Raw genomic sequence first — 8,654 nt, 5'->3', positions numbered from 1 at the left:
CGCTCGGCGTGGGCCGTTGCTAGGCGACCAGGCGGCGTCGCGGCCGATCGGCCCCGCCCCCTCCGCCCGGCGCGGTCACGTGACGCTCCTCCCAGCGGCTGCGACCTGGGCGCGGAGTTCTACAGTTCTCCGCAGAGGAAATCCTGCACGGTGTGTGATGGGACGAGAGGGGCAGGCGAGGTGTACCCGGAGCCCCTTGGGCCGATGTCACCACCCCCCATCCGGGCTGAGAGCTGAGCCTGATTGCCTTCTCCCGTTTCTCTGTCTAGCACCTGGCTCCGTACTAGGTGATCCAATGATGAGGCCTGAAGTGCTGGCCACACGGGATGAACTAGTAACAGAAGGAACTTGTGTTATTCTGCGAGTGTCCAGTGAAGAGTCCGAAGTAACATCTTCGTCGTGAGCAGCCTGCAGGCGTTTCCTTGGCAACAAGGCAGGAAGGTCTCAGTTTGTGTGGCCCACTGGATCGTGGGTCACAAAGCATGCCTAGATCCTGACCTTCAAAATCTGTTTGATGCTTGACTGCACTGCCTGCAGCTGGTCTTATGAGACAGAGACCATCTGACAGAAGTTTTGATGGAGGGTCGCTGAGTAGGGTGGGGTGCGGGTGGCCAGGAGGGCCTCTACTCATTCATTGGAGTGCCAGTGGCGCTAAACTCAAAGCTGGGACTTCTGTTCTTGAGGGCCAGGCTCTGAAGCCTGTGCTCTTATTCTTCACTAAAGAGCCCAGAACAGGCACTTCAAGAAGAGAAAAGACAAATGGCCAATAAATATATGAAAATATTCTCAATCTCTTTGACAACCATGTAAACAAAACTAAAAGATAATATCATTTTTACATCTACCAGACTGATAAAAATCAGAAAGTAGGACAATATCAAGTTCTGACAAAGATTTAGTGCAACGAGACAGTCAATAATCATGAGAGTATGAATTGGAGCATCCACTTTGGAAAACGTTGGAATTATCTTGGTGCTTTAAGCATATTTCTACATTGTGACCCATAAATTCCACTCCTACAGCAACTCTTGTAAATTTGCACCGGGAGACAAGTACAAGAAAGTTTACAGCAGCACTGTTCAAATAAAAATCACTGATAACAGCCCAAATGTTATCAAGAGTAAAATGGATTTAAAAAACTGTATACACAATGGAATCTTATATAGTAGCATTGCAACAATGAATTGTACATGCTTGCAACAATATAGGTGAATCTCAAAAACATAATATTGTTTCAAGAGAATATATACTGTATGAATCAATTTATATAAAGTTTAAAAACATAACAGACTGAACAATATATTGTTTATGGATTCAAACATATGTAGAAAATCTATCAAGAAACATAGGGGAATGATAAACATAAAATTCAGAATAGTTTTTTTTTTTTCCTTTTTGTCTTTTTTCGTGTCCGGCAACGGATCGCAACCCTCAGTGTCGCACCTGTACCGGACCAGGACCGGCAACGGGATCGCAACCCTCGGTGCTGCGCCCGCACCTCGCTCAGCCAGTGAGCGGGAACCGGTCTGTATGTGGGATCCGAACCCTTGGCGGGAGCACCGCCGCGCTCCCAAGCGGCGCACTGTAGCAGTGTTTGCCTTGGAGGTGGGAGGAAAGGGAATGGATTTAGGAAGGAAAATCCTGCGGACCATGGGAGTAACGGCAATGTGATTTTTCTTTACCTGAGTGGTGGATACACAAATGCTCATTGGGTTAGGACTCTTTATACCTTAACATGTATTTCACAAATATTTTTTTATCTACTCAGAACTTAATAAAAATAATTTTTCAGCAATTGAAAAATAAAGGGTGGAAAGAGGAGCCAGAAAATCAATGCCCGGAGACTGAACCAAGCCTGAAACAGAAAGTAGCCAAGGTGCTGGGGACATGATGGGGACCATATCTCGAGAGGGCAGGCCTATCTTCAGAATTCCTGCATATCTGGCAGGCCAGGAAAGCTCCACTTGCATGAGTGCTCTGAGCATCTGGGAGAACTAGAGAAGGAGACTATAGCTAATGGTTGGGTCCTTGGTACAACCTTGAGCAAAGAGGAGGGATAACTCTTTTGTCCTCAAAGTCTGGAGGAGGAGTTCTGAGGGGGGAAGGAACTCACTCTCTGAAAAGACTTGAAAACTGTGTGCCCACACCTGCAACACTGGCTTGAGTTTATAAGAAGGAGGGTTGTATTAGTCCATTTCTATTGCTTTACAAAATATCTGAAACTGGATAATTTACAAAGAAATGAAATTTATTTCTTCTGGTTTGGAGGCTGGGAAGTCCATGGTCTAGGGAACATACCTGGTGAGGGCCATCTCAGTGGTGACTCTCTACAGCAGCACAGGGTGTCACAAGGCAAGAGAATGACATGAGGAGGAGAATTAACCTCACTTGCTCTTCTTGTAAAGCCATCAGAGCCATGCGCATTACTACCCATTAAACCATCAACTCATTACTCCATGAATGGATCAAGCCCCACCTTTCAAATACCATAATTGGATTTCCCACCCACTTAACACTTACAATGGAGACCAAGTTTCCAATACATGAACTTTTGGGGGACACATTTGACCCATAGCATGGGTCTTTCAGGAGGATGCAGGAGAGTGCTTTGAAAATTTTTTAGCAGTAGAATCCTCTAAAGAAATCATATGTGGAATCCCCCCACCCTACACAGAACAGATAAAAGAAAGCACTACACCGGGGTTCACATAAAATGATGAGATCACATCATCTTAAGCTCCTTTATTTGTACTTTTCTCCAGAGACATGGTTGGCAGTCTGAGTGATACTGGTGACAGAGTTAACTAGAGACTGGGGAACCCTGACCCAAGGACAGAACCAAGCTGACAAAGTGGATGTGTCACTCCGGCTCTGACCCCTGGTTCCTAATGGGTTCTGGGGAGAATTTCAGAACTACTTATTGTGAGTGTTGTTCTTTGGTGTTTTTGATCTACTCCTTTGGGGGCTTGCTTTTTGTTCCATAGTAGAAGGGACAGGGATACACAAACAGGAAGACCTAAATTATGCGTCCGCTCCTAGAAATTGTGGCCAGCGAAGTGCTTGACCCTTCAAGGTTGACCAAAGATGTGTGATCTCTTGGGAAAGCCAATGTGGCTCTGCTTAGGGGTCAGCACAGCAGAAGCCAGGTGATGGCAATGGGGATGAGAAATGGAGAGGGACATTGCTATGAGATGGGGATGAGAAATGGAGAGGGACATTGCTATGAGATGGGGATGAGAAATGCAGGGGGACATTGGCTATAAGAAGCAGAAGACGGGCCGGCCCGGTGGAGCACTGGATAGTGTGCCGCTTGGGAAGTGCGGCGGTGCTCCCGCCCGAGGGTTCGGATCCCACATACAGACTGGTTCCCGCTCACTGGCTGAGCGAGGCGTGGGAGCAGCGCCGAGGGTTGCAATCCCGTTGCCGGTCCCCCGTCCGGTATGGGGGCAACACTGAGGGTTGCGATCCGTTGCCGGACACGGAAAAAGACAAAAAAAAAAGAAGCAGAAGACCACAGGCTCAGAGGAGGAGGACTTGAGTCACAGCAAACAAGAGGGGTCAGGTTTGCAGTCCATTGTCATGGCGTCCTTTGACTGACTAGCCCTAGGCCAGTGTGGCCTGGGGAAAGAAAAGTAAAAAAGGTAAGGAACGTTCATTAATGGAGGGAGAATCCTTAATGGACTGAGTGGTGGGCTGTTGGATATGGTGGTTTCTGCTCAGTGCTACAAGCTCAAGACATTTGGTGTTCTCCTGGAACACTTCATTTATTTGTTCTTCAGGAGTTACTTAGTCTCTGAATAAAGAGCTCTGCTCTTTGTACTCTAGAACCTCAAATGACACTGAAATTGCAATAATCTCATTTTCTCTGCCTATAAAGTCAGGCTGGGGAGAGCACATCGGTCGCTGCTGACATCTTCCCAAGTTGCTGGTTGTTTCTGTTCCAACGAGTTTGGGTGCCTTTCTTCACCAAAGGAACAAGATGGTCTGCTCAGCGCTCTTTCTCACAACATTGCTCAGACAGCGCCCTGAATCCCAAACTGCCCTGAAATCATGCTAAAGAGAAGTGTCCAGATGCCACCTAGTGGAGGCGACTATTCCTTGTCAGTGCAATCTCTTAATAAGTCAGCCTGGGCTCACTTCATCATCATCTCCAACATCATCACAGCATTGCTCCTTCTTCCTTGACTCCTCGTCCTTCGCTTCCTCCTGACTCTTAAGATTATTGCTGGTCTTTCCAGTGGTTTGTGAGAGTAACTCCAGGTGGAAGGCATTCACACAGTGGTTCTTGGACAGGGTTGAACATAATAACTACCCAGGGTCCTCTAGAAAGGATTGATGTTTGTACCCCATTCCAGGCCCATGAAATTGAATCTCTTGGGATGGGGCCTGGACATTGGTGGTTTTGTTTTTGTTATTGTTTTAACAGCTCTATTGAGGTATATTGGACATTTACTAACTTGCACAGTTGTAGTGTGTATTACTTGATAAGTTTCGATGTATGTATATAGACATGAAATGATCACAGAAAGATAATGAACGTATCCATTACTAAGCTCACCCCCAACACCATACCCAGGTAACCACTGGCCAACTCTCTGTAACTATAGATTAGCTGGCATTTTCCAGTATTTTATATAAATGGGACCATACAGAATTCACTCTATTTTTGCTTGTCTTCTTCACTCAACATAATTATTTTTTTTGAAATTAATCCATGTTTTTACCTGTACAATATTTCATCCATTTTTATTGCTGAGAAAGATTCTACTATATGGAATACCACTATTTGTTTATCCATTCACCTATTGATGGACGTTTAGGTTGTTTTCAGTTTGGTGTTATTACAAATAAAGCTGCTATAAAGATTCATGTACAGATCTTTATGTGGCTATATGACTCCATTTCTTTTGGGTAAATACCTAGGACTGGAATGGCTGGATCATATGGTAGGTATATGTTTAACTTTTTAAGAAAGTGCCAAACTGTTTTCCAGAATGGCTATACCATTTTACACCCCCAAGTGGATAGGTATGAAAAGCTTCCCATGTGATTCTAACGGACAGCCAGGCCTGAGACCCTGCATTACAGAAAGCTGTGCAGGTTGAGGTAAAGGGCTGGGAAATGTTGGCCAGGAGTCCACAAGAGTACCCAGCTCACGCTCGGAGTAGACTTACCGTGATTCTCAACCCAGGATATGCACTGCGATCTCCTGGGGAGCCTTTTGAAAATGCAACGTCTGCCCATTTATCCCCCAGAGAGTCTGACAAAATTGCTCTGGGGTCGGGAGGGGAGGGTGGGGGTCTGTCTCAGGCATTACGATTTATTAACAGCTCCCCAGGTAGTTCTAGAGTACAGAGTGACCAGAGGTCCTGGTTTGTCTGGGATCGTGTGGTTTCCAGTGCCATGAAATTTTCAGTGATAAAACTGGAAAAAATCCCAAGTAAACCGGAATACTTGGTCACCCTATTTGTGGACTACCAGCATTCAGAGCTTGGGCTTTGGGGTTACAGCTCAGGGTTAGTGTGTGTGCGCACGCGTGCGTGTGCATGTGTTGAGGGAAGGGGATTATAGAAAAGGGAAAGTGGGGAGACATGAGTGGCCAGAACAGATTGTGGGGCTGATCTCCTCTTTTTGTTTTCTGTTTCAACTAGGGACAAGTCAGAGATGCCTCAGTTAGGAGTTTTTGTTGCTGTAAAAAAGGAGGGAAAAAATATAAAGGGCAATTTTCATGAGAAAATATAGTGAGGCAGTGTGCTGAGTGGCCTGGAGCCAGACCGCCTCACTTCAGACCCCACTCTTACCACTGACCATTACTAACTGTGTGACCTTGGGCGAAATGCCTAAATTCATTGCCTCCGTTTCCTCATAATATAATATGAGGGGGTAATATAGCTACCTCACAGGGGAAGTCTTGAGGACTGAATGAACTAATGTATGTAAAGTTCTTAAAATGGTGCCAGGCATGTATTAAGTGTTTGCTATTATTATCTTAATAGTCTTGTTAAAAGGGAATGGGAATATCTGTGACTAAATATAGTCTCTATAACCTATGTCCATAGGCTGTCTTGCTTGGTTTTTTGTTTTTTTTCAAAAGATGACCGGTAAGGGGATCTTAACCCTTGACTTGGTGTTGTCAGCACCACACTCACCCAGTGAGCCAACCGGCCATCCCTATATGGGATCCGAACCCATGACCTTGGTGTTATCTATACCACACTCTCCCAAGTGAGCCACGGGCCGGCCCTTGGTTTTGAAAGATATTTTTTGTGTAATATTTCACATTTCGTGGTGCATTTTTTAAAAACTATAGACTCTAGAGTCTTGGTCCTACGTGGCAATGTAGGAGGAAAGCAAGGTACTTATTATATGCTTAATGTTTTTGTGTAAATCTTAAGGGAGACATAAGTTTGGGACCTGATAATTTTATTTTCACCAATTTGTTTTATTGGTGAGCTACAGTTTTAGAGTTTTTTTTTAGGAAATAGAATGCAGCCTAATAGTGACACCATATTAGTCTCTGTGGTAGGTGGGGCTCAGGAGGCCGATTTTAGCTTTGCAACTATGATTTAACAGACACACAGGGCTCTGTGGAACTCAAATATCAAAATTTATCTCTCAGTCTTTGTACAATGGTAACATCCAATATCTGAGGGAGTGCTAGATCTAGTCAGAAGGTGTGTCCAGCCTTTCCTCATTCTTCATGGATCTGAAAAAGCAAAAATGCTGAAAACATTTTAAAACAGGAATTTAAATGCATTTTACAAAACATGAAAGTGTAGAAAGTATAGAGTGAGTGGCCACAGTACAAAGGATGGCAGGACAAGGTTGGGACAATGGTCCTGTGGTACCCTCTTTACAGTACTTCATTAAAAACTTTTTTTTTAAGATTCTGAAATAGACTCACAAGAAGTTGTAAAACAGTTAAGAGAGTTCCATGTACCCGTCCTCCAGATTCTCCCAAGGCTAATATCTCATATATCCATAGAATCAGGAAATCACCATTGATACAATGCTATTAACTCTGCTATAGATCTTATTCAGATTTCACCAGTTTTTACATGCACTCTTCTTTTCCCTGTTTCATTTTTTGTGGCCACTTCTGTATTTCAGAACATTGTATTATAAGCTGAGCCTAAATTTAGCTCTCATCACACTGACTAGGTCTGTTTAAGCTTTAATTAAGTCTACAAAATTGAAGCCCAGGACATAATTTATGACACCAGCATTCTTTGAGCTTCTAAATTATTTGTATGAAGGATGACCTCAGATGATCTCTTTTTTACACAATTCACACAGGGGAGTCAAGAACCCTTTCCCAAGAGGCTCGCGCTTACTAGCTATATGATTCTGAACAAACTACTTGACCTCTTTAAACTTTGGTTTTCTCACTTGTAAAATTGGGATAATAATCTTACATACCTTAAGGAGTTATTGTGAGAAGATGTGAAACACATAATCAATAATGTTATTAGTTTACTGTTCCTACTATAATCACCAGTACCACCAACACCACCACCAACCAGCACCACCACCAGCACCACGAGGGGAATCCTGGTCTTTTTAGCCCATTCCCTGATGTCAGAGCAGTGTAGGTATGACTTAGAGCTGGGAATCTGCTCCAGGTGCCGGCTGGAAGTCTTTTCTCTCCTGGGAGGCTGGCAGATGGCGAGGCGGAAGGGTGTATTTCTCATGGCTGGGATGGTGGCCAGGTGGCATATAATCCTGTCTCCCCTGGCTGGAACTGAGAAGGCATTTCCAAAATACTACTACTGCGTCGATGTTAGACTTCAAGCACATTGTGGGATATACGGGCTTTTGTGGATTGTCCTGCAACCTAATTACCCTTAATATTACATTTAAATGAAAGAATATATCAGGTTCCAAATGAAACATTTTAAGTGTAGCCCTCAGAGTGGGGATTGCTTATACAAGAAAGATAATTAATCATACATATATGTATATTTAAATTCAATTTTATTTATTTTTGTGAGATACAGTGTGTTGTTTCAATACATGCATATCTTGTGCAATGATTCACTTAGGGTAGATCACATGGCTTTGTCCCCATTAGTTCACCCCCAATCTTCCCCCCCACTCTCACCCCTCTCGTCCTCTGGTAACCATTATTCTACCCTCTACTTTTTAAAAAAAACACACAAAGATTAACATCCTTATTGCAAAAGGAACTCTTAAAAATGAATTAGAAAAATCTAAGCAGAAATTTGGTGAAGGACATGAGCAAATAAGTCACACACCTCAAAGAAACACCTGTGGTTAAGTACATTCTAGGAGCTGGTTGAGGGTGGGGGCAGGGCTGGCCCAGCCACCTACTCGGGATCTCCAGCATTGACTGGTTCCATTGCTGGACTGGATGTGTGGTGGGGGCAGTGCTAAGGCCCATGGCCCCCATGTCCCAGGACTCCCAGGACATCCAATTGTATATTATTTTTGAAACTAAGAAATCTACTTTGCCCTAGTACCTTTTTAAGTAGAAATACATTTAAAAGTAAAAAATGCTAAAAATTGTTGGTCTGAATGTTGGTCATTTCCAAGTGATAGCAAAGTTCTCATTGTTGGCCTTATGGGATAAATGATTTCACATAGTTGAACGTGAATTAATATGGTATTGCCAGTCACAGCACATCTGCTGCGTT

Source organism: Galeopterus variegatus, unplaced genomic scaffold, assembly GCF_000696425.1.
Source record: "Galeopterus variegatus unplaced genomic scaffold, G_variegatus-3.0.2 Scaffold20, whole genome shotgun sequence".
Classification (NCBI taxonomy): Eukaryota; Metazoa; Chordata; class Mammalia; order Dermoptera; family Cynocephalidae; genus Galeopterus; species Galeopterus variegatus.
This window is presented reverse-complemented; position numbering follows the sequence as displayed.